Here is a 22,504-nt window from a genome sequence, read left to right on the forward strand (position 1 = left end):
TATTGTTTCATTTGTATTGCACATTTGTACTTAGACTTTCAAATCTGATTCAAACATCCTTTATGTCTCATGTAGATGGGATATTCACAGCATTGATTATATGTATATTTGTATCCTATATTATTTAATAAACCTAATTCACCCCCACACCTCTTATGTGCAATATGTGCAATATATATGTATACCGTTAAAAACTGGGCAATATATAGCTGGCTGCTAAATCCTAAGTATTGTTATAGGATGTGTATTTTGTCAAATGTAACTTTTTTTATTACGCTATCATTTCTTTTTTTATCTTTAATACTTTTGTATGCATGCTTATTAAGCTGTCTTTGGCTCTTTTCTGCTGTAACAATGTAATAGTCCTCTCTGTGATACAAATAAAGGTATTCTGATTCTGATAAATAAAGTATTTTATCTCTGCTCTATGCGCGTCCCCGTGAGTGTTGTGCTGGCGGGGTCTCGCGGTCCCTCCCTCGCCCCCCGAGGCGCGCGCCCACCTCTCCCCTCCGTGTCCGCGAGGGGGCGCTGCGTGTCGGTCTGAGGCTGCGCCGCTCGCCCTGCATCACGAGAGGAAAATACCACCAGATGGCGGTTTAGGATTGCTGCTCTTCTCTCAAGGCGCGGTTCCGCTCGCACGGCCAATTTTCAATATTAAAATACGCACTATATTAAAACGATAATCGATTTATTATTTCGGAAGGTGATAATCGATTCGGCGATGTTCGTTAGAGGTGAGTGTCTTATGTTTTTGTCGTGTTTTGTGTGGTGGGGAAGGGAGCACAGATTAAAGATGGTGGACACAGACAGGGAAGACTGGTTGGATGGGGGGATGGGCGTTAGCGGCTAACGGAGGTGCTTTCTCTCTCTTCCTCACTCTCACTGTAGCCTAGCAGAGCCATTAGCTTTGTGAGCTAGCCACACAAAATGTCGCCAAGACAACTTGCTACAGGGTGCAAGAGGCTGTCGCAGCTCCAGCTTCCAATTTCTATCCGGCTCTTGAGTTTGGCTTGTCAACAAATAAAGAGCCATGCGGTGTGACGTGTTTTCTTGCTCCTTGCAAGACAGGAATCACCTTCTCCCATTTGCACAGCCCTATTATGATACAGTATTGCTCGGCTGTCATCTATGCAAATTCCACGTTGACTTTGTTGTTATCATCCCGTGGTAGTTTGTCTTTTTTGTTTCATGTACAATGTGATGTATGAACCTAGGAGCGACTTTTCCCCCCGTGTCAACATCGCCACCCCTTTCAAGTTTCTTAGGAGTAGTGGTGACTTTTGACACGGCTAATAAACGTGTTGCTTTCTGTAATGAATGACAGCTGGTGGATGCTTTTTAACACGTTTGCAAGGATCGTCTCTGTGCATGATAAACAATATTATTATGGCGCTGCTTTCTCCATCTCCGCCCCCTTCTGTGCGGGAAGCAGGCAACACTGAGCGGGGAAACATGAGTCACATTAGGGGGGATGGGCTCCAGTGTATCCTCCATCTCTAGTACACAGTCTTCAGTGCTGGCTGTCACTCCTCTCTGACCTATGAGCAGCTCAGCCTGTGCAGGACAGTCAGTGATAGTCGATAGTGGGTCAGAGAGCCTCCTGCAGTCTGCATGAATCTCACATTGTTGCATAACCGCTTTGTTTACAGTCGGCCATGTGATTGTCTTGGATTGCAATCTGCAGCCTGCTCGCCTGCCAATTTATCTTCCATTTTCACTCACTGTTTCCACTTCATACTGCCCAGGCCATCTTTTATACATCCCTCAGAAGCTAGGCAATACATGGTTGAGATTGTTAGAATTACTGTTTTATTGATTTCATTTGTGATGGCTCTAAACCAGGGACTTGGTTAGATGAACAGTTCTTGTGTTTATATGAATATTTGTATTCTGTTTGTACATTTTTACTTTAAAATCTGAATCAAACATCCTTTATGTCTCTGGTAGCCGTGACATTTACCGCGTTGATTATATGAATATTTGTATTCGCCTGCCAACTTATCTTCCATTTTCACACACTGTTTCCACTTCATACGGCACAGGCCATATGTTATACATCCCTCAGAAGCGAGGCAATACATGGTTGAGATTGTTAGAATTACTGTTGTATTGATTTCATTTTTAATGGCTTCAAAGAGATCTCATTACGAGCTATTGACTTTTTCTGTGTGAATGGAAGCTGGAATTTAAATATTTTGTAGAGTATTGTTTCTTGGGTAGAATGTTTGTCCAAATGAATGGAAAACATTCCCATAACCACATTTTGATAGCACACAAACAATGAAGCCTCTTTGTATCAAACCCACCAGAAAATATGCAATCTTCATGCATTTAATTTACCGAACATTACCGGGAAAAAATGGTAATATACAAATGATCCGTCCTCATTAAGAACATTTTTAATTGATCGAATAATAACAGGTGTGCATGTCTGTTTTTGGCAACGCTGTAAAAGTTGACATATTGAGTACTTGATGCAAATATCATATATAATTATATTTTGAGTCCTTGATTTGCAGCATAGCACACAGAGACGTTGAATTCAAAGGTCTTTACTCTTATAAGTGACACATATTGACATATTTAGAATATCCCAAACCTTGTATAGAGATTATTTTTCATGCCTGCTTATTTTTATATATTTATTCCACGCATTAATGTGATTTACACTAACATACTCGGGCGCTACTGTTTTGCATGATTGTTGAAACAGATCCTGTTTTTATGGGAGTGTTAAAAAGTTAAGAGCATGCAGGGTTTAATTTCTCCATACATACATTTTATTTTGGTGACCTGCCAAAAGAGATATTTTACTCTCCAAAAAAACACATTTTCGGTGTTATTATGTCTTTCAGAATGTAGCGTGGAAACGCAATTGAAGGTGTGAGTTTATTAACAACTGTTTGACTGGAAAATATGACTTCTTAGACACATGACTTTGTTAACTGATCATATCTAGTGGCTCTTTTATTACAACTTATCAGATACTTTGTAGTTTTATGTATGTCCTTTGATTACTCCCACACACATTGTGACCTTTGCCCTTATTCTATGCAAGTAGGTCGGACTTGTGTTTTAATGCCAGAGCACACTTACAGGTAGGGCTGCTCAATTAATCATATTTTAATCGCAATTACGATTATGGCTTGCAACGATTACGAAAACAACGTAATCGAAATAAAAACGATTATTTTTTTATTATTATTATTAAAAAAAAGAAGGTTTTTCAGATGAATTGTTCTTAAAGTTCAGGGTAATCAACTGTTCAAAAAAAATTTCTCCAATAAATTGATGTTTTCAAAGTAAATCGATAATCGTTTTTAATAATCGTGATATCAATTATTGACCCAAATAATCGAGATTATGATTTTTGCCATAATCGAGCAGCCCTACTTACAGGTATGTTATAGACATCCACCATCAGTTTATTGTGTTGCACTGTTGGAGGAGCCTGTGACCTAATCATCGTCATATCTACACCGTGGCTCTGCACACATGACAATAAAAGCCTTGAAACTTGAAGGAACACAAAGGTCATTTAGCTTGGAAATCGCTGGTTTAGACATATCCACGTTAACAATAATGTATATAGTAGGGCTGAACGATATACCGTGTGATGGCGATAACCGCGATATGCGCGATATTCACACCGCAGGGACGTGCGGTTTTATTCATAAAAAAAAAATGCTAACCCACTTTAGCACAGAATTCAAAATAAAGATACCCGTATTACTTATCGAAACTGCACATACAATATATCCGATTAAAGCTTGAGACTCCACAGATGATTTAAGTATAGTATCTGAGCGATCCGATCTCGCAACAGGGGAAGCAAACACAGACATCACAACACGTACCTTTTACGGAGCTTTTATGGGAGATCGTCTCACCGTAGCTGTCAATCTGATCAAAAGACGTGTTCAATGGCATTAAAACGAGAAAAAACGCAGCTGAATCGGTTAATCCATAGGTTGATAATGTATCTGTGGCTTTGAAGCAATTGTTTATAATCCATAATTCCATTTTTATGTAAAAATCGGAAGACCGGAAGCAGCAGCCACTCTGGTGGCTACCATTAGCAGCTAACATTTGCTCTGCGATTTTTACATAAAAATGGAATTATGGATTATAAATGAAATAATTTTTTTATACAGAGACGTTAAAAACCTATAGATTAACCGAATCAGCCGCATTTTTTCTCGTTTTAATGCCATTGAACACGTCTTTTGATCAGATTGACAGCTACGGTGAGACATCTCCCCTAGAAGCTACGTAAAGGTACGTGTTGTGATGTCTGTATTTGCTTCCCCTGTCGCGAGTCCGGATCACTCAGTGATGATACTATATACCTACATAATCTGTGGAGTCTCAGCTTTAATTGGATATCTTGTATGTGCAGCTACGATAAGGAATAAGGGTACTTTTATCTTGAGTTCTGTGCCAAAGTGCGTTAGCATTTTTCGCTCAGGGGTCATTTAGATGCTTCTTATGAGACTTGTGTTTTGTTTTGGTAAAAATGGTTTGTATCGTCAGTTAGCTGAGATTATTTCCGTTAATCTGGTATAACACATTAATAGGTTCTTAAATATTAAGATCCCCTGAGACACAGTGTCGTGGAAAAAAAACAAAGTACCCGCCGGGACTTTGGGGCTTAACAGGTTAAAAAAAATGCAATATATATCGCAGGGGGGGGGGGGAAATCGCGATGTCCGTTTTTTTCAATATCGTGCAGCCCTAGTATATAGTTAGTCTGACGCCCAACAGAATCGCTCTGTGTTTTGTCATAGATACATATATCTTTGGACCAGATACCTGAATGTCTGTAGCCCAGAAGAAAAGATAACCACTTTGAGAAATGTTCGGTAATCTACCGCACTGTACTTTCCTCAGGTGATGAAGCCGGTTGACAAGCAGTGACATTTCTTGCACACCTTTTTAAACAGTGACTGATGTAAAGACCATTTTGTTGTGTAATCCTTTTCGACAACATTCAGGGTTAACAGAAATGGTGAATAATCGCCCTGCTAAATTGTCTCTTTCCATAATACGCCAATAAAAGGCTAAGAATCACATCACGTATCATGCTAGTACTGTACATACTGCACTGTGTTGGGTAATGGACATATAATAGTTGTTTGTTTTAAGGTAATTGCTTTCAGGCAGTCAAGCAAATGGCCTTTCCACATGTTGAATAGTATTGTTTGACGATGAATCCAATATTAAAGAGCAGACCTGGACTGTGTGTTATGAATCATGCCGTTTAGTGGTGACTTAGCTGGAGGCGCTCAAGCGTAGAAGGCTTTTGTCCGAGCTATACGCTTATAAGGATACAGCTCAAGAGATTATGTAATGGGGTTTGACATTTGTCGAATCCCATTACACGGCAACTTTGATTCAAGATGATGGCCGTAGAAAGAACAATATTTCCTGGTCGTATTATTGGCTTTTTGCACCACAGTGAGAGACATGTCAAAGCAACATTAAATAGGCCTTCAATAGCTTGTTTTAACGTCTAATATATTTAGTATTTCACGCATCTAAAAACAACAAAACTCACTTTTGAAAAGCAGATTGATGAGTCCACTTCCTTCATAATGATGTTGTTAAAAATATGGAATAAAGCAGATTTACTAAATGCATTCAATCAAATGTTCTTGACATACATTTGCAATCCTAGTAATCTCCCTTTTTAATATATTGGTCGTATTGAGCTGTATGATGTGTTTCTACTACTTGCTAAAATGACTCAAGTATATGAGTGAGATCATGTAAAACAGTAGTGCGATCTTTGTGGGTTTGTCTTCTTCAGGATAGCCCTGCTCGTGTTAATATGCAGAGAGAGCTGCGTAACACTTTCTGAAATAGTTTTGTCACCCGTGGCGGAGTTGAGGTTTTCATTGTGATGTGGTTTCCTGTTATGTAATTAGCTGCATAGCTGGTGTCAGAGCTGTTGTCTGTCACTTTGTTTTACACAGGGCAAGTAAGGAGTTAGATAACCGTAAAGTCAAGTGGATTTAACTTGTTATCGTTTTATTTATTACTGATATGTTTGTAATTTTTATTTTCCTTAATGTTTTATGTGAGGGATGGAAAGTAGCTCAAAGCTGAATCCGGCATATTTACACTTGGCATATTTCATGTTTTAAGGGTTCATTAATGTCCTCGCCAAATAAACAAATACAAAATAAATCTAAAGGCTGTTGAGATGAGGTCCTTCAGTATTTTCTGCCTTTCTTTATACGGTGTAAAGCATTTGTAAAGAAGATGCATTGCAGGCAAAATAAACATGCACAAATAAACACAATATAAACATGATTTTAAAACACTTTATATACCATACAATTATTTAAAGAAAACGACAGCATTCGCGACTTTTAAAGCTGGACATATCAATTGTTGACAAAGCTCTTGGTTTTAAAGTTTCACAGTGCAATTTACAGATTAATTTACAATACAAAGGCAAGTTTATTTATATCGCACATTTCAACACAAGGCAATTCAAAGGGCTTTACAAAAATGAAAGAAATTAAGAGCATTAAGAAACATATTATGAAATGACATTTAAAAGCAAAGATACATGAATAAAAGTTACAGTGCAGTGTGAGATACACACATCTGAACAAACAGCCTCATGACACAGCATTAGAGTGATGCCTGTTCCTTCTTTAGCCATTACACTCGCACAGAAAGCTCAGGCACCAGTCAGTTAAATATTGATTAGTGTCGATGCGATCCATCTGGTCGTTGAGTAACTTTCGTCCCAGTGTATCGCATACATTTTTTAAAAACTTTTTTTTTTTGGTGGTCTGATGGATAGTGAGGTGGGCTGATGATCGGAAGGTTGCGAGTTCAAATCCCGCCTGGAACACCACCACTAGTGTGCCCGTGAGTAAGGCACTTAGCCCTCAGTTACGGCCCGTCCACACAGCGGCGTTGGAAAAAGCTTCCAACGCTTCTGCCCATTCACTTTGAATGGGGTGAAGTCACTTTTCGCCGAACTGCATTGTGGGAAGCAGAGCGGAGCTTTCCTGCCGTTTCAGGCTGCAAAAGTTGAGCAATGTTCAACGTTTGAAGCTTCTGAAGCTTTCGGCGGAAGCGTCAGCCAATCAAATCATATGCCAGTACAAGCTCTAGCCAATCAAACCGCTGCTTGTGTGTCAGGGGTGGGAGATTCATGTGATTGGTTGTTGGTCGAGCTTCAGACACGCCCAGCTCCAAGCTTTTTTTGAAGCTGTAGTGTGGACGGGCCGTTACTCCAGGGAGAATGTCCCTGGTCATTGTAAGTCGCTTTGGAATAAGGCGTTTATGCTAAAAGCCTGAATTGTAAATGATATCTTTGGGAGAATAAACCCCACAGACCCTGAACTCCGGTGTGTCTCACTCATTAACGCAACACAGCAACAAGAACGTTGTCTACAGTAGCCATGAACTCGCATGTATTTTGTTATGTGAGGGCGGCGGGGGGGGGGTGGATGCGTGGGCCACCCGAATAGGTTAAGGGGCCTTTGGCTTTTCTTGTCCCCACAAATAGAATCAAATTCTGTGGGAAACACTGCATCTATTATGAAAAGTGCATATTTAAGGGAAGGAGATGACGTCACTGTTGAGGTTTTATCCAAGTAATATGTGCAATGCCTTGTTCTTTTAGCTGCTGCGACGCAAAAATGTTCCAATTTGGGATCAATAAAGTATATCTTATCTTATATATGCATACAGCTGGGTTATAGTGTGATAAACTCCTTATGATGTGCTTCTTAAGTACAGCAGAACCATATAAACACTCGAATGATTTGAGATCTTGCCAACAAGAAAGAAATAAAAACACTATGATGATAAAGTGAAATAAATACAGTTACATTCACTAAAACAATGGCACTAGATACATCAAATGGACCAATTAATGGCGATATAACATTTGAATACATGTATTTCTCAGTGAGGAACTCTAACAGTATGTAAGTCTTTATTCTTAATGAGAAATGTGAATTGTATTTGTATTCCCAGAAAGAGCAGTCTCAGTCTTGTAAGAATGGAAAATGGACGAACAAAGCCCTTAATTGTTGTTCATACAAACGTTGTTACGGTCACAATAGTTTCAAAGTGCTCAAGTATACGGTGGCAGCATGTAAAGAAAACTTGATCATCGTAGATTTACTGCATTCAATACAAAAGACTCAAAAAGGACAACAAGGTTACAGTGTCAGCTGGCGAGCGCTGGGAAGTAAATGTTTACTCACATTTCACAACGGAGGGATTTCCTGCCTTGCTGCATGAGGTTGAATTGTATGTGCTAAATCAGGGGTGTCCAACTCAGTTTTATCGCGGGCCACATTAGCATCATGGTTGCACTCAAAGGGCCGGTTAAGACTATCTAAAAATACATATATAAATATTTAATATATATTAAATAATGTATTATATTACATTATTGCCTCTGCATTGGATTATTATCAGATAGGGTAAACACTTCACAATTAACTACGTCTGAAAGCAGAAGTCTAGGGCAAATAATTGATAGTCTCTTCAGTGAGAATGTCACAAAATGATTTAAAAAGTAAATTCTGGAAAAAAAAGTCAAAATCAAAAAAAAAGAAATTACATTTTTATTTTATTTTATTTTTTGGGGGAAAAGGTAACATTGAGACAAAAGTCAAATTCTAAGAAAAAAAGCATATTTTGAAGAAAACATTTCAAATTCTGACTAAAAAGTAAAATTTGAGATGCATTGTGGGACATGTAGTTTATGGGCGATGTGCTTCTATAAAGCGGAATGTAACCGTTTAATAAACATATATTCTTTGCAAGCTCTTGTGGGGCCGTATGAAATGAAGTCACGGGCCGGATTTGGCCCCCAGGCCTTGAGTTTGACACCCCTGTGCTTTATGCTAGCTTTATGCGCATGGTTTAGTGGTGTAATGGTTTAGTGGTGTAATGGTGCAGCATACATCTAGGTTGGGTAGGTTAGAGATAGAAAGGCTGTCTGCAAAGTGAAACTGCATGTTGTCAGATAACATAGTGAAGCATTGTTGACATAATGATGAGTCAGAATCAGAAGAATCACACGTACAAGGAATTTGACTTGATGTCGTGGTGCATAAAAGTAAAAAAACACACACAGATAGAGAACTAGAAAAATATAAAAAAAAATTATAAAAAAATATAGTAAGAATATAACAGTATTTACATAGGAATGGAATACAAATATGGAATAAAAATCAGCAGTCAGATAACATAACGACACTCAACGAGGGACAACGATGAGTTGTAGGGTGTAGTTTAGGCAGCCTAATGATATTCAGCTGTCAGGTTGAGCAATAATGATACCAAGTGCGTCATGTTGTGTGTGTGTGTGTGTGTGTGTGTGTGTGTGTGTGTGTGTGTGTGTGTGTGTGTGTGTGTGTGTGTGTGTGTGTGTGTGTGTGTGTGTGTGTGTGTGTGTGTGTGTGTGTGTGTGTGTGTGTGTGTGTGTGTGTGTGTGTGTGTGTGTGTGTGTGTGTGTGTGTGTGTGTGTGTGTGTGTGTGTGTGTGTGTGTGTGTGTGTGTGTGTGTGTGTGTGTGTGTGTGTGTGTGAGATTTCTCCCTGGTTCTCCTTCACGGCTCAGTGTTTTCTCAGCTGAACAACCTGATCTACCTGCAGCTGACGTGTGTTTGCTGACGCAGCTAAACTAACAACTGGCAGACACTGGTGCTAGTCTTATAAAGAGTAAAGAATGGAAAGACAAACTAAGCTTTTGACTTTCCGAAGTAAAAACACATTGACTACTGCCTACATTTAAAAAACACATGCTGCTTCTTTAGTGGGATTATAACCGTTAGCTTCTTGAGCTAATCCTTGGTTCCTTGTACTGCTTTAAATGAGGCTGATTGAACTCTTGTAGACTTGAACATGTGGTGTGTACTATTGTAGTTTTACACTGACCTCTCTGAGAATATGTTAAAAGTATCAGTCTAACTGAAATTAAATGGATTTATTTTGCTCAAATAGGATATGTTCTGCCCTGTATATCACTAGGGTCGCAGCGGTATACCAGTTTGAAGAAATACAATCGTACGAAAGTGGATAATTGTTTATGATAATTTTATGTGGCCCGCAAGAGCTTACAAAGAATATAATACGTTTATTATACGGTTACTTGCCGCTTTACAGAAACACGTTGCCCATAAACTACATGTCCCACAATGCATCTCGTTTTGTGACATTCGCACTGAAAGAGACTAGACTTCTGCTTTCAGACGTAGTTAATTACGAAGTTATTACCCTATCCGATACTAATCCAATTCAGAGGCAATAATGTAATATAATGCATTATTTTATATATATATTATATATTCATATTTATATAGTTACAAGCAGCCGTTTGAGTGCAACCATAATGCTAATGTGGCCCGCCGTGAAATTGAGTTTGACACCCCTGCCGTAAACAATTGCTTTTTCTCTGAGATTTATATCGTACCTTTTAAAATGTCCCTCTGTTGCATCCCAAATAATTTTCGGTTAATTTCTTTAAAAGACAAAGGTTTCGGTTTTGATATCAGCGATCTTATTTCAGTAGACTCAACAACACGAGTCACAAACAAATCGTAGCTTACCTTCTGTATTATTCCTCTTAACTAACTTATAAACATCAACATGCCTATTGTTCTGCACCTAAGCGGGTTGAACATATTTTTATTATCCATAAATACATTTTACAGAACTATAAAACCACGCAATTGTATTATTATGTGGGCTAAACATTATTATTCATGTATTTCAACCACAATCATGGCAAGATTTTATTTCTGGACTTTTACAATGAATGCAGAATTTTTTATATCTTGTGTTAGGGCTGTGCAATTAATCGTATTTTAATCGCAATTACGATTTTGGCCTTCCACAATTACGAAAACAACATCGAAAAAAACGATTATTTTTCTTTGCTAGGTTGTGACAGTGCTGCAGCATATTTGATCTAATTTATTTTAGTCTAATTTATTTTAATTGATCATATTTATATATGTTTAGTAGCTTGTGGAAGTGCGCTCCAAAATATTTGTTGATCTTGTTTATTGGTATATTTCTGATTTTATTTAATTTATTTTTGTATTGGTTTTTCAGTTGAATTATACGGTCAGGGTAATCAACAGTTAAAAAGATACTGTTCAAATTATTATTTGTATTTGTTTTAAAGTTCAATAAATTGATGTTTTCAGTCAATGAATAATCGTATTTAATAATCGTGATATCAATTATTGACCAAAAATAATCGTGATTATGATTTTTGCCATAATCAAGCAGCCCTATTTGTATTTAAAAATACACTCTGTTCACTCTGAAAAGCATATATTGAAATCATAAATCTCGACCGCTCAATAGGATGTGAATCCATAGCGTAATGCAAGTGCACAAAACAACGTAATTACTGTTATTCTGAAATATGTATTTTGTGATATTGTGGCTTCATATTTTTCAAGTTGAATGCAACCACCATCTTTCCTCTCACTGGGAGAATAGGAAGTGAAACATGACTGTGTTGTTATTTCCACTCTTGAAAGTCATCCAATTAAAATGCAGAAGGCAGGAGTATTTTTTCACTCAACAATTCTGTCTATAAAGGAATGAAATCACGGCTAAAATAAGCTCATAAATGTGATGGTATTTCTGGAAGTGTTACTCCACATGAAAACAGATGGTGTGAACATATTGAAAAGCTAGTATTCATAGAAAGAAATCCCATTGAAAGTCTTTTGGCAAGTGAACATAATTGTCAATCTCAAAATATGTTTGTACACACAGACCGATCGAAATACTGTTTCCCACAGTCCCGAGGTATAAAATAAAAGGATATACAATATATATAACATACCTATACCCCAACTTATTTACATAACTATATATCCATACACATTAAAGTACAAGAACACTCAATAATTACAAAAAAACACGTTACTTCAAAAGTAAGCAGGATATATATATATATGCAAAAAGATGATGCAATGAGAGTGCAAAATAAACTAGTTTAAGATGGATGTTTTGTTTTCTTCCCAGCTGTTAGGACAGCGAGGAAGGCTCGCTCTGAGAGGTGTTACTGACAGCGTTTCATTCTTTAACTTCAGTGCTTCAGAGTGGAGCTTTGTGGGCTAGAACACCTTTATTAAAGACTCAGAAAGAGCTCAAAGGACAGACTGCCACCAGGGCTTCACTCAAATTAATCTCAGGGGAGGGCTTAAGGTGGTCTGAGCAGTAGGTCTCTGTGTGAACTACATACTCTGTATATTATCCACATATTAAACTGCCGGCTTCTGTAAAATATGCTTTGGAAAAGACTACTGAGACTGTAAATAAAACATTTGTTGCCTAACACTTTAATTAATCCACTGATTGTTTACGACACGTTATAATTTGTTGTCTACAGCAATTAGTGTTTATTGTCTTAAAGGTCACATGTCATGGCCATTTCCACTGATCATAATTCCATTGTTGAGGTCTACTAGAATAGATGTATACTGTGCAATTTTCCAAACTCACATTGGTTTCTCATACAGCATCTCTGTAAAGTCTGTGTATTCTCTCTCCACTAAACGGCTCGTTGCAGCTCTTGCCCCCCCCCCCCCCCTCCCTGTGAGCCCAGTGTGCTCCGATTGGTCGGGACCAGTCGGGACGTTGTGAATCGCGCTGAGCTCCGTGGAGGTGTGATTTCCTTCTTTAAGGCCCTGTCACACTGTCCCGAAATTGACACCCGATGGACACCCGATAAAGGAAATGTTCAAATTCGGCTGTGATCGTAGCAACATCGGGTCACTCGTGAGGGCATCTAAGCCATCGTATGACCGTCGGTGGAGTTTCTCAGGCTCCGGCAGCAACTTCGTGAGCGGCAACTTCGTAAGGCACTCGTGAGGGCATCTTGTCAAATCGTGTCATCTTCGTGTTATCATCGGTGCATTCACATTCACTCTGATCGGGGCGAATGCCCGATGGCACCGAGGATAACAAGATGCCCTCACGATGGCCTTACGAAGGGCAAAATTGACACACGAATTCAACACGAAAATTAACCTTCGCAAGGTCCTTCGGCAATTTTTTGGCATGCCAAAGATTTTGCCTCCGCTCACGAAGTTGCTGCCTGAGAAACTCCGCCAGCGGTCATACGATGGCTTTAGATGCCCTCACGAATGGCCCGATGTTTCTACGATCACAGCCGAATTTGAACATTTCCTTTATCGTGTGTCCATCGGGTTGTTTTATTGCACAACAAAATCATGTAAATATATTATGTAAATAACCCAATTTGTGTTCTGTGAAACTAAAAAGGATATAATATATTATTTTGAAGGACAGTTGACAGGAAATTGTTGTTGTTATGGAAACAACATTACGGAGAAAACGTAATATCTTCTACATATAAAGACGGATAAAGTAAAGAACAAAGTCTGAAGATATCAGTACAGTATCATAGTACTGTAACATAATTGTTTTTGGTACGTTCATTGCAGTTGTATGTCTTAAATGTAATGTAAATGTTGCCTTCGTGTGTGGTTCGGGGCCATCTTCGTGCGAAATTCACAATTCCATATTCGTGTGTCCATCGGGTGTACATTTCGGGACAGTGTGACAGGGCCTTTAGCGATACACAGCCAAACTCACCCTGAGCACACAAAGTCACAGGCGAAGTAAAAACAATAAGTGTGGCTTGATATTGAGTAAGAAAAAGGCTGATGAACGCTGTGAGAATGGCTCTGCAGAGAGAATGTCGCCGCGATCCCAACTGTCTGTTATCAGCCTGCAGCCAGGGAGGAGAGATCAGCAGAGCTGCCTGAGTGTGTGAGGAAGTCCGTGGATTGGTCAATTTGGACCAATCAGCGGGGGCTTAACGTAACGGCTCTGCGGACGTAACGTAACGGCTCCACGGATTGGTCCATTTCGTTCCGGGGACGACATGACATCATGATGTACCCGGAAGAATCAAATGGACAGTGACGTATCTCCAACGAGGCGTTTTGGGGAGGTATTTTCTGTTTTAGAGTTTTACTCGCTACATGGTGTACTTTGAGGGTTTTGACTCTGCAGACCGTTTACATGCAGAAAAACCTTCATAACAACAAGGGGACGGGCAATAACCGGAAAAGCATGACATGGGACCTTTTAAGAACTATAACGTCACCTGTGAGGCATATATAAGTGGCTGCCGGTGTTTCTACTTATGTGCAATGCCTTGTTTTTTTAGCTGCTGCAATGCAAAAATGTTCCAATTCGGGATCAATTAAGTATATCTTATCTAAGCATACAGCTGGATTAAAGCAGAACTATATAAACACTCGAATGATTTGAGATCTTGCCAACAAGAAAGAAATAAAAACACTATGATGATAAAGTGAAATAAATACAGTTACATTGACTAAAACAATGGCACTAAATACATCAAATGGACCAATTAATGGCGATATAACATTTCAATCAACAGCAATTCCTAAGACATGTATTTCTCAGTGTGGAAATCTAACAGTATGTAAGTCTTTATTCTTAATGAGAAATGTGAATTGTATTTGTATTCCCAGAAAGTGCATTCTCAGTCTTGTAAGAATGGAAAATTGATGTTATGATAAATTATTGATGTATTTTGGGGGCATTAAAGAGTTGCCTCCAGTTTCAGAGGTAGACATTGATCTCCTGCTGATGGAGTCTCCTAGGGTTTCATGTCTGCAGGATAAATCCATTCTCACCTCTGCTTCGGAGGGGTTTGACTTATGTGCTCTCATAGCAGCCTGATCTAAATTTGGCACAAAACGAGACCCGCAAATCCTTCAGGTTTCCTTTATACAGTCGCGGTAAACAAACAGCTTGAAGCATTGGTTGTGTGTGTATCTTGGTGGTCAGTGTTATTTGTACACACTCCTTACTTAATATTGATTTACTGGCCTGTGCCAAGTCAATTCTGTGGCTCTAATACAGAGTGGGAATTAAGTAAGTGGTCGCAGAAAGAGGGAAACATCTGGGGAAATTAGCTACTAGACAGGGCTTACACGCAGATCAGGAAGTATGTGTAAAATGTGTTAAAGGGGAAGCAAAATCCACTTTTTCCTGTCTCTTCCACATCAACATGTGGAAAGAGAAAGTTTCAGGAAAAAAGATTCTCTCTCTTTTTGATCCATTTCTATAAAAACCTGTCTGAAAATGGGCTGATCAGATTTGAGCCACTTTATGATGTCATAACGATGTTTTGGCTTGTGTAACCATTAGCCAATCAGCAACCAAGGTAACCCCCCCCCCACCTTATCACCTGAATCTCCTCCTAGAGCTCCATTGAGTTCTTTGTAACCAAATGTCTCTCAGAGGGGCGTGGGGAGGGGCTCCTTATTTTCATCTAAAGTAACAGACAGAGAATCAGCACTTTGGAAACAGGGCTGAAACAGAGGGGATTATGGGTAATGCTGCAATGATATATTTGGTATTTGGAGCCAATCAGAGACATGTTTTGTATATGTCTGAGAGCTACACAGGGGGTCCGCGGGGTCTTAAAAAGTATTAAAAGTTGATAAATCAATTCAGCGGAAATGAAGGCTATTAAAAAGTATTCAACGGCATTTTCCAAGGTATTAAATGTTGTAGCTTGTTTTCAATAAGTATATAAATGGTCCAAAGAGGTTGTGTTCTACAGTCTGCCTGAATGTAGTCATTGCGTAGGTGTGTAGTGTGATTCTGTGTAGTTTATTTATGGCATCCCGTTGGGTTTGACGTCATCTGAACAGGACATCGCACGCTCACTGCTTGATAGCGTGCGACGGTCCGTTTACGCCGGTTGTTAAACAACATCGTTATGGGGAAATGCAAGTGGTTGGAAGATAAGGAGGAAGGACAATCAATACTGTATATAGTAAATGTGAGGTAAAGTGTGTTGCCAAGGTAACCGGTTAGAACTCCAAGTGGCGATGAGGTCTTATAATGTATGGAAAGGGTCTTAAAAAAGGTCTTAAAAGGTTTTACATTTGACTTCAGGATTCCTGCATACACCCTGAATAATATATTGTTGAAAAACAGTATAATAGGGGACCTTTCAAGTGGTACTGGAAATGTTTTACCATGTTAAAAAAAAACGTCTCTGCATAAAAATCGAGGTCTTGAAAAGTAATTTAGATTCTGAAAATGACTCTAAAGTTACTGTGGCATCTATGTTTCCATGGATTTCAGATGAATCCCATCGAGGTCTACTACAAGTGGAGATGTGGCGGTAGATTTGCTCACTGCGCCGCCCTGAGACATCATTAGTTTGTATCACTCAAACCCCACCTGCTCTTTCGGTCAGTGTGCAGAGGATTAAGGGTTTTCCCCGTCTGCACTGTCTCACTCCAGCAGATTATTTACCCGTAAACCTCTCTCCTTATTCCCCACTGACTGCGTATTATCATGCCAGCGTTATCCACCACATGTAAACAAAACACAGAGTCAGACAATCCCTCGACTTACAGCGGCTGGAAACTGTTGACGCTTGTAGTCAAGGTTAGGCGGATGTTTATTGAGCACCATCTTCAGCTGTCGATGGACTTTAATAGCGCTTAGAAAAAGATGAACGTTCAACTAAATGGGATTCATCATCAAACCACTGCTATATGTTTCATTGATTGATGCAAGAGGAGAAAATGTCCTTAAATCAACACAAATAGTATAATCGTGTAGCCCACATGTTTCTGATATATTTAAAAAACCCACAACTCTGTCTTGCAGCGTTTTCGCCAGGGGGGCGTCTTGCCGTCATTTAACACCCTTATTCAGCTTGGAACGCCCTGAACTCGAGCTGAGAGAAGATCGAGGTTTTATCGCTTGAAATGACGAAAAGGAAAAAGGACAAGGACATCCCTCTGTTGGAGGGGCAAAGGAGTCGGGTGGGATTATTTTCGCCGCCAGCAAAGCGTGTTCCAGTGACGGAAAGTGTACTGCCGGCTCGGGTTGGGAACCGAAACTCTGTTCCAGATGAGAACCGATAAGAAAATGCCGGGTACCGGGTACCCTTACAAAATACACTTTCGGTTCTGCTTAACGGTTCCTAAACGTGGTAGACCCTGTATTCCACCGGGTCTGCGCTGCGGTGACCCGGTGGAATACATAGCGAACTGGCCATCTGTATGTTCTGGAGAATCACAGAACGGCCGGTCGTCAGCAGGCCGTTCTCGGCTCGGTACGCTGACGGCCGGTACCGCCGCCGTCATTTTTTTAAACGGCATCATGAAAGTTGCGGCGACAGAGGTCCACAGTTGCCCCGCAGCGAGGCTCCCCCGCCCTCCCGTAGACAGTTCACGAGCTCAGTCACTTCATAACACCAAAGATGGATCACGGTAAACGCTCTGAAGTGAGGCTCCACTACACTAAAAAAGAAAAAGACAAGGCACAGTGTAATGCCTGTTAATAGCTTGCCACAGACATAGCTCAGTTAAAACTAGAGAATGCCATTCCTGAAGAAATTGCTAGTGGGAATGCTTTATGCTGAAAAGCTGACGCTAAACTGCTATGCTGAAATGTAATGTGTAAGAAGAAAGTGAAGAATTTAGATTCAAATGAAATGTGTAAGAAGAAAGTGAAGAATTTAGATTGAAATGATACATGAACACAGGGGGCTTGAATGTGTGATGAGAGAAGACAATAAAGTAAAAAGGCTTGGAAAAGCAGCAGAATATTTTAACTGCAAACTTCTGAACTAACTTGATGGCGAATGATCTGTCGCCATGGCAACGGCATTTGATGACACCCCATAATACGCTTAGATGTGTTGATGGCTGCATTGTTACCAAACCTGTGAAGTTTTGGGGCATTTGGAGCAGTTTCACTGAAGTTATGAGAAAACCGTGTTTCATGGCGAGCATTGTGTTGCCATGGCAAAGGCATTTGAAGAAATCTCAAAACTGTCCCATAGATGTCTTCACGGCTGGACTGTTGGCACAAATGTGAAGTTTGAGCACTTTTGAAACATTTTCATAGGGGTTATAGCGACATTATGTTTTATGGCGAGGGATGTGTTTCCATGGAAACGGCATATGGTGAGATCTCAGATTTGGCGTAGAGCTCTTGAGGCATGGACCGGTGATACACAAGTGAAGATTGGGGGACGATTGGACCGTGTCCATTGGACTTATAGCGACATCCTCTTTTATGGCGAGGGATGCGTTTCCATGGAAACGGCATATGGTGAGATCTCTGATTTGGCGTAGAGCTGTTGAGGCATGGACCGGTGATATACAAGTGAAGATTGAGGGACGATTGGACCGTGTCGATTGGACTTACAGCCACATTGTGTTTCATGGGGAGTGGTCTGTTGCCATGGCAACGGCATTTGATGACACCCTATACTACGCTTAGATGCGTTGATGGTTGCATCGTTATCAAACCTGTGAAGTTCTGGGATGTTTGGAGTATTTTCACTGAAGTTATGAGAAAACCGTGTTATTAAAATATTTTTATATATTTATAATTCTACAAATATTACGATAAACTCACAGCTATTTCGCGGCCCGGCAGTAACACCTCCGGGTTGGGAACCCCTGCTGTAGATGTCTTCACGGCTGGACTGTTGGCACACTGCTATCTGAAGTCTGCTGCTCTGAGCATGTCAGTTGTGCAATCGTGTTCCATTGCACAGGTGTTTTATATTTGAGCTAACGAGCTCTGTAGAGTTCACAGGTTTCCATTGTTCTGAATGAGAGATACACCTCTTACATGTGAACGTTTTGTGGAAGAACCGTAACAGATATCTGTGAAATTTCAAAACGTGAAGCATGTCAAGGAAGTTGAGTATCTGAGGTGTAATTTTTGTGTAATTTCGGGTTAATAATGTGGCCTTTTTGGCAGTTTAACTAAAGGTGTGCGGCTGCTACCGTGAGGAAATATCTGCCTGAAATTACAATGGGCTTCAATGGAGGAACGTTTTTGTCACTTCATGCCCTCAAGAGGCATTTTGTTGAATTATTTTGCTTAATTATTTGTCATTTTTCAAGCTACGAGATGTTTTCCTAAGTTTATCATGAACAATTATGTCCCAGGAATGTAGGGTTTGGGAATTATGGCAGTTTAAAAAAAATATATGAAGGCACATTTCAAGATTTCTTACCCTCTAGCTGTGACATCACGCACTCTAGTTAATGTTAAAATGTGAATAAAACCTCTAAAACAAGGTCTGAACAAATGTTAATATCTCTAAAAGTAAGAATCAGATTTAAAAGTTTTTTTACATGAATAATGTCAGAAAGATTTGTAACATTTGAAAGTTGGAATGAGGTTTCTGAGTGAAAGTATGAATGAACAGTTAGCAGTTGAAGTCGTAAACAGCATTCCCACTAAATAAAGCACAGCTATTGTGCAATACATTTGTATTGCATGTATATTTGTTTATTTGTAAAAATGCCAGTTAAAGCTTAAAAGAATAAAGATTTTTTGTTATCTAAACGTTTGACCTCTTTCTTTTACAATTTTGGAATCGAAACGGGGAATCGATAAGAACCGGAATCGATAAGCAGAACCGGAATCGGAATCGATAAATTTCAAACGATACCCATCCCTACTGCCGGCGAGCCTTGACGGGCGGTGCTAGTGGAGCATGCGCGTGAACTGCGAGTGCCGGAGCCTCGCAGCGGCGAAACTGAGGCTCCGTGGTAAACCGTGGTAACATGACGAGGCTCTTCTTAGTGAGCCGAGCCAAGTGATCCGACTCACTAAAAAGAGCCGGAATTCCCATCACTAATGCCCCTTTCACACCAGCGCCTTTTCAGCTCCGGCTCGGAGCTAGAGCCTGAAAAGCGCCGGGTTTTCCTGTTCACACCGCAGCGGCGCCGGCTCTTAGCTCCGGAATCCGCTTCATTTCCAGCTCCAAAAAATTGTCGGTCCAGAGGCAAGAGCTTTGGAGCTAAGAGGTGACGTCGCTTACGTCTCTCTTACGTCGAGGCGTGCAGGAAACTAAACCCACCTCCCCTGAACATGGTCGACTGTCATGCCTGCCTACAAGCAGTGTGCTTATAAACACACTTTATAAAGTCAGGCAACACTAACCAGGCTTCGTGTGATTCTGTTTATTTGTGCATTACTTTGACCATCCGTTCACTGTTATCGATCATTGTGGAGAGAGGCAGACGTGTTGTTTTGTATTATTGCAGCTATCGGATGCAAGTAGTCAGTTTAGCTTCGGTTGCTATGCCAACATCACCCGTTTTATACCAGAGAAACTTTCATAACAGCGTTGTGATACCAAACAGTGTCAATTCAGACTGACACACATTCACTGAGGCTAAGGGGAACTGGGGATATGCATCAGCTGCTTGTCTGAGTCGGACAGTGAATACTTTAGAGCGGCCGCTGCAGTGTGAGCTAACCGGAGCTAACGGGAGAATAAACTCTGTGGAAGAGCAGCACTGCAGCGGTCGGTAAATGCCGCAGAAACACATTAATAAACAATGAACCACGGCACTCTGGAGCAAAGTATAAGATTGGAGAAGTCGTTATTCAATTTATTCTGGCGTCGTGTGATTAAAAGCAACACGATCATCGAACCGACGCAGTTGTTGTTGTTGTTGTTGTGAGCTTCCGTTGGGGGGCAAATCAGCGATGTAAACGGTGACGTCATGACACAGCAGGGGCAGCTCTGGGGCGCCAGTGGGCGGTGTGGACAGAGCGGGAGCTGAAAAGGGAAACCGAAGCTGAACCAGAAAAGCGCCTGCTCGGAGCTAGAAACTGAAAAGCGCTGGTGTGAAAGCCGCATCATACGTAAAGAGATAGTATCTCTAAATGGACAGCTCAATTCCCCCCCCCCCGACAGAAAACAATTCCTAACATTTACAACATAGTAATCCTTCCTTAATGTCCCTACAATATGACCTTAATGCCTCACAAAATAATGCATATTCATGATTAGTGCAGGATAGGAGGGCAGCTCACAAATACTTATCAATTATTCAATATCTAGAAAAAAAATGCATTTTGAGGAGACATGGCAGCATCCTGAAATGTCTTGCTTTTCCAACATTTAAAGTCATTTAATTTGAAGCAAACAACCAAAACAACCCACACAGTGTTGCCTTCGAAAAGCTGGTAGCAGACATGTTTGATTTAATAACTCTTCCAGTTACGCATCCTTTTAAATGATTATCATAAGCACACATTTATATTTCTGCAGAGTGTGGAGGACCTGTAATACTTTTACATTTATATATTTAATATGTAATATTCCATCCCTCACTACTTTCTTGTTTATTTCTAGTCTTTTACATTTGTATTGTACAATGCCTTTTCAATCAGGACAGACTTCATTTATTGACACGTCATATGATAAATGTTAAGTCTTTGGCGATTAGACCCCGATCCTGAAATGGTATATCTAAAGGGGGAAATGCAGCCGTGAGCATATAGGGAACCGCCCGGGGTCTAGACACTGGTGATGATGATGAAGATCTGGATTTGATGAGGAGATGGGATGAAGAGGGGGTGTGATGAGGTCTTTGGGTTAGCTCTCCTGGCTCTGGATGTGATGAAAGGAGGTGGATGGGGAGGAGGCGTGACGACCTGGAATCACAGCTGACTGCCGGAGAGAGGAGAACCATTTTAAAGTTTGGCCGCAGCACGCTGATTGGCTGCAGCACGCTGATTGGCTGCTGGAGAATGAGGTGAAATGTAATAGGTTAAAAGAAAGCCCGTGATGAGCTGATTATAAGCAGCTGCGGAGTGAATGTATCCCAGTCTTCCTGAAAGAACCTGCGCTGAGCTTCATGTCTTTTATGCTGCTGAAACACAAACATTTCCCAAATTGGGATCAATAAAGTATTAAAAAAAGATTATCATGATAGCGTGTTGCGGTGATCACATTACATACTCAATACGGTGGGCAATCCCCACAGGAGCCATTTGGGGTGGAGTGTCAGGGACTGCTGACTGCAGTGGGGTTTGAACCTGTGACCCACTGATCCCAAGACCGACGCTGAACCCACTGCACCACACGCCCCCATGTGAGTCACATCCCTAATCTGCACTCATTATTTACCTTTCTGTTGATTTCCCTCAGCTCAGCAACTTCCAAAATCCACTCAACATTCAACAGAGCAAGCAACGTACAACTATTTCTATTACTTTTCATTTTCATTCCTCTCTTTATTAATCAGTCGGCTTAATACATTTCCTTTTACAAGCTTGTACAGCCCAAGGGGATGTTTTCAACGGTCCATGTTGTTGTCCAATCAGCACTCTAAAACCCAAAGGATATTCAATTAACTATCTCCGCTCACAGCAGAAAGAAAAGCAGCTAATACTCACAATCGAGAAGCTGTAACCAACGAATGACTGGCTTCTTTGCTACTTAGATGATTATGACTACTAATATCTTGCATCTAATTATCTTTCAATGTCAACAAAATAATTAAAAACTCAATCCAAAGTAATATAAGATCAAAATGTTCTAAAAATGACTTTTTCTGTTTGAGCAACCGTGTTAAAAGACACGCTAGAACAGTGGTTCCCAACCTGGGGGGCGCCAAAGATCGCAGGGGGGGCGCCAAAGAT

At 40.3% G+C, this 22,504-nt stretch overlaps 1 protein-coding gene across 2 annotated transcripts in view; it reads left to right on the plus strand.

Moving 5' to 3' along the window:
• The first annotated feature begins 577 nt into the window (after positions 1-577).
• stag1a (STAG1 cohesin complex component a) overlaps positions 578-22,504 on the plus strand; it is a 94,641-nt gene continuing 72,714 nt past the window's right edge. Inside the window, exons 1-2 of one of the 2 annotated variants that reach the window (XM_071201680.1) lie at positions 578-734; positions 21,847-21,954. The gene's annotated coding sequence lies outside the window, so the exon portion shown is untranslated. The remainder of the gene's footprint in view (positions 735-21,846; positions 21,955-22,504) is intronic. The other variant, XM_034111173.1, reaches the window with a different exon arrangement.

The sequence above is a fragment of the Pseudochaenichthys georgianus genome, chromosome 22 (genome assembly GCF_902827115.2).
Source record: "Pseudochaenichthys georgianus chromosome 22, fPseGeo1.2, whole genome shotgun sequence".
NCBI classification, from domain to species: Eukaryota; Metazoa; Chordata; class Actinopteri; order Perciformes; family Channichthyidae; genus Pseudochaenichthys; species Pseudochaenichthys georgianus.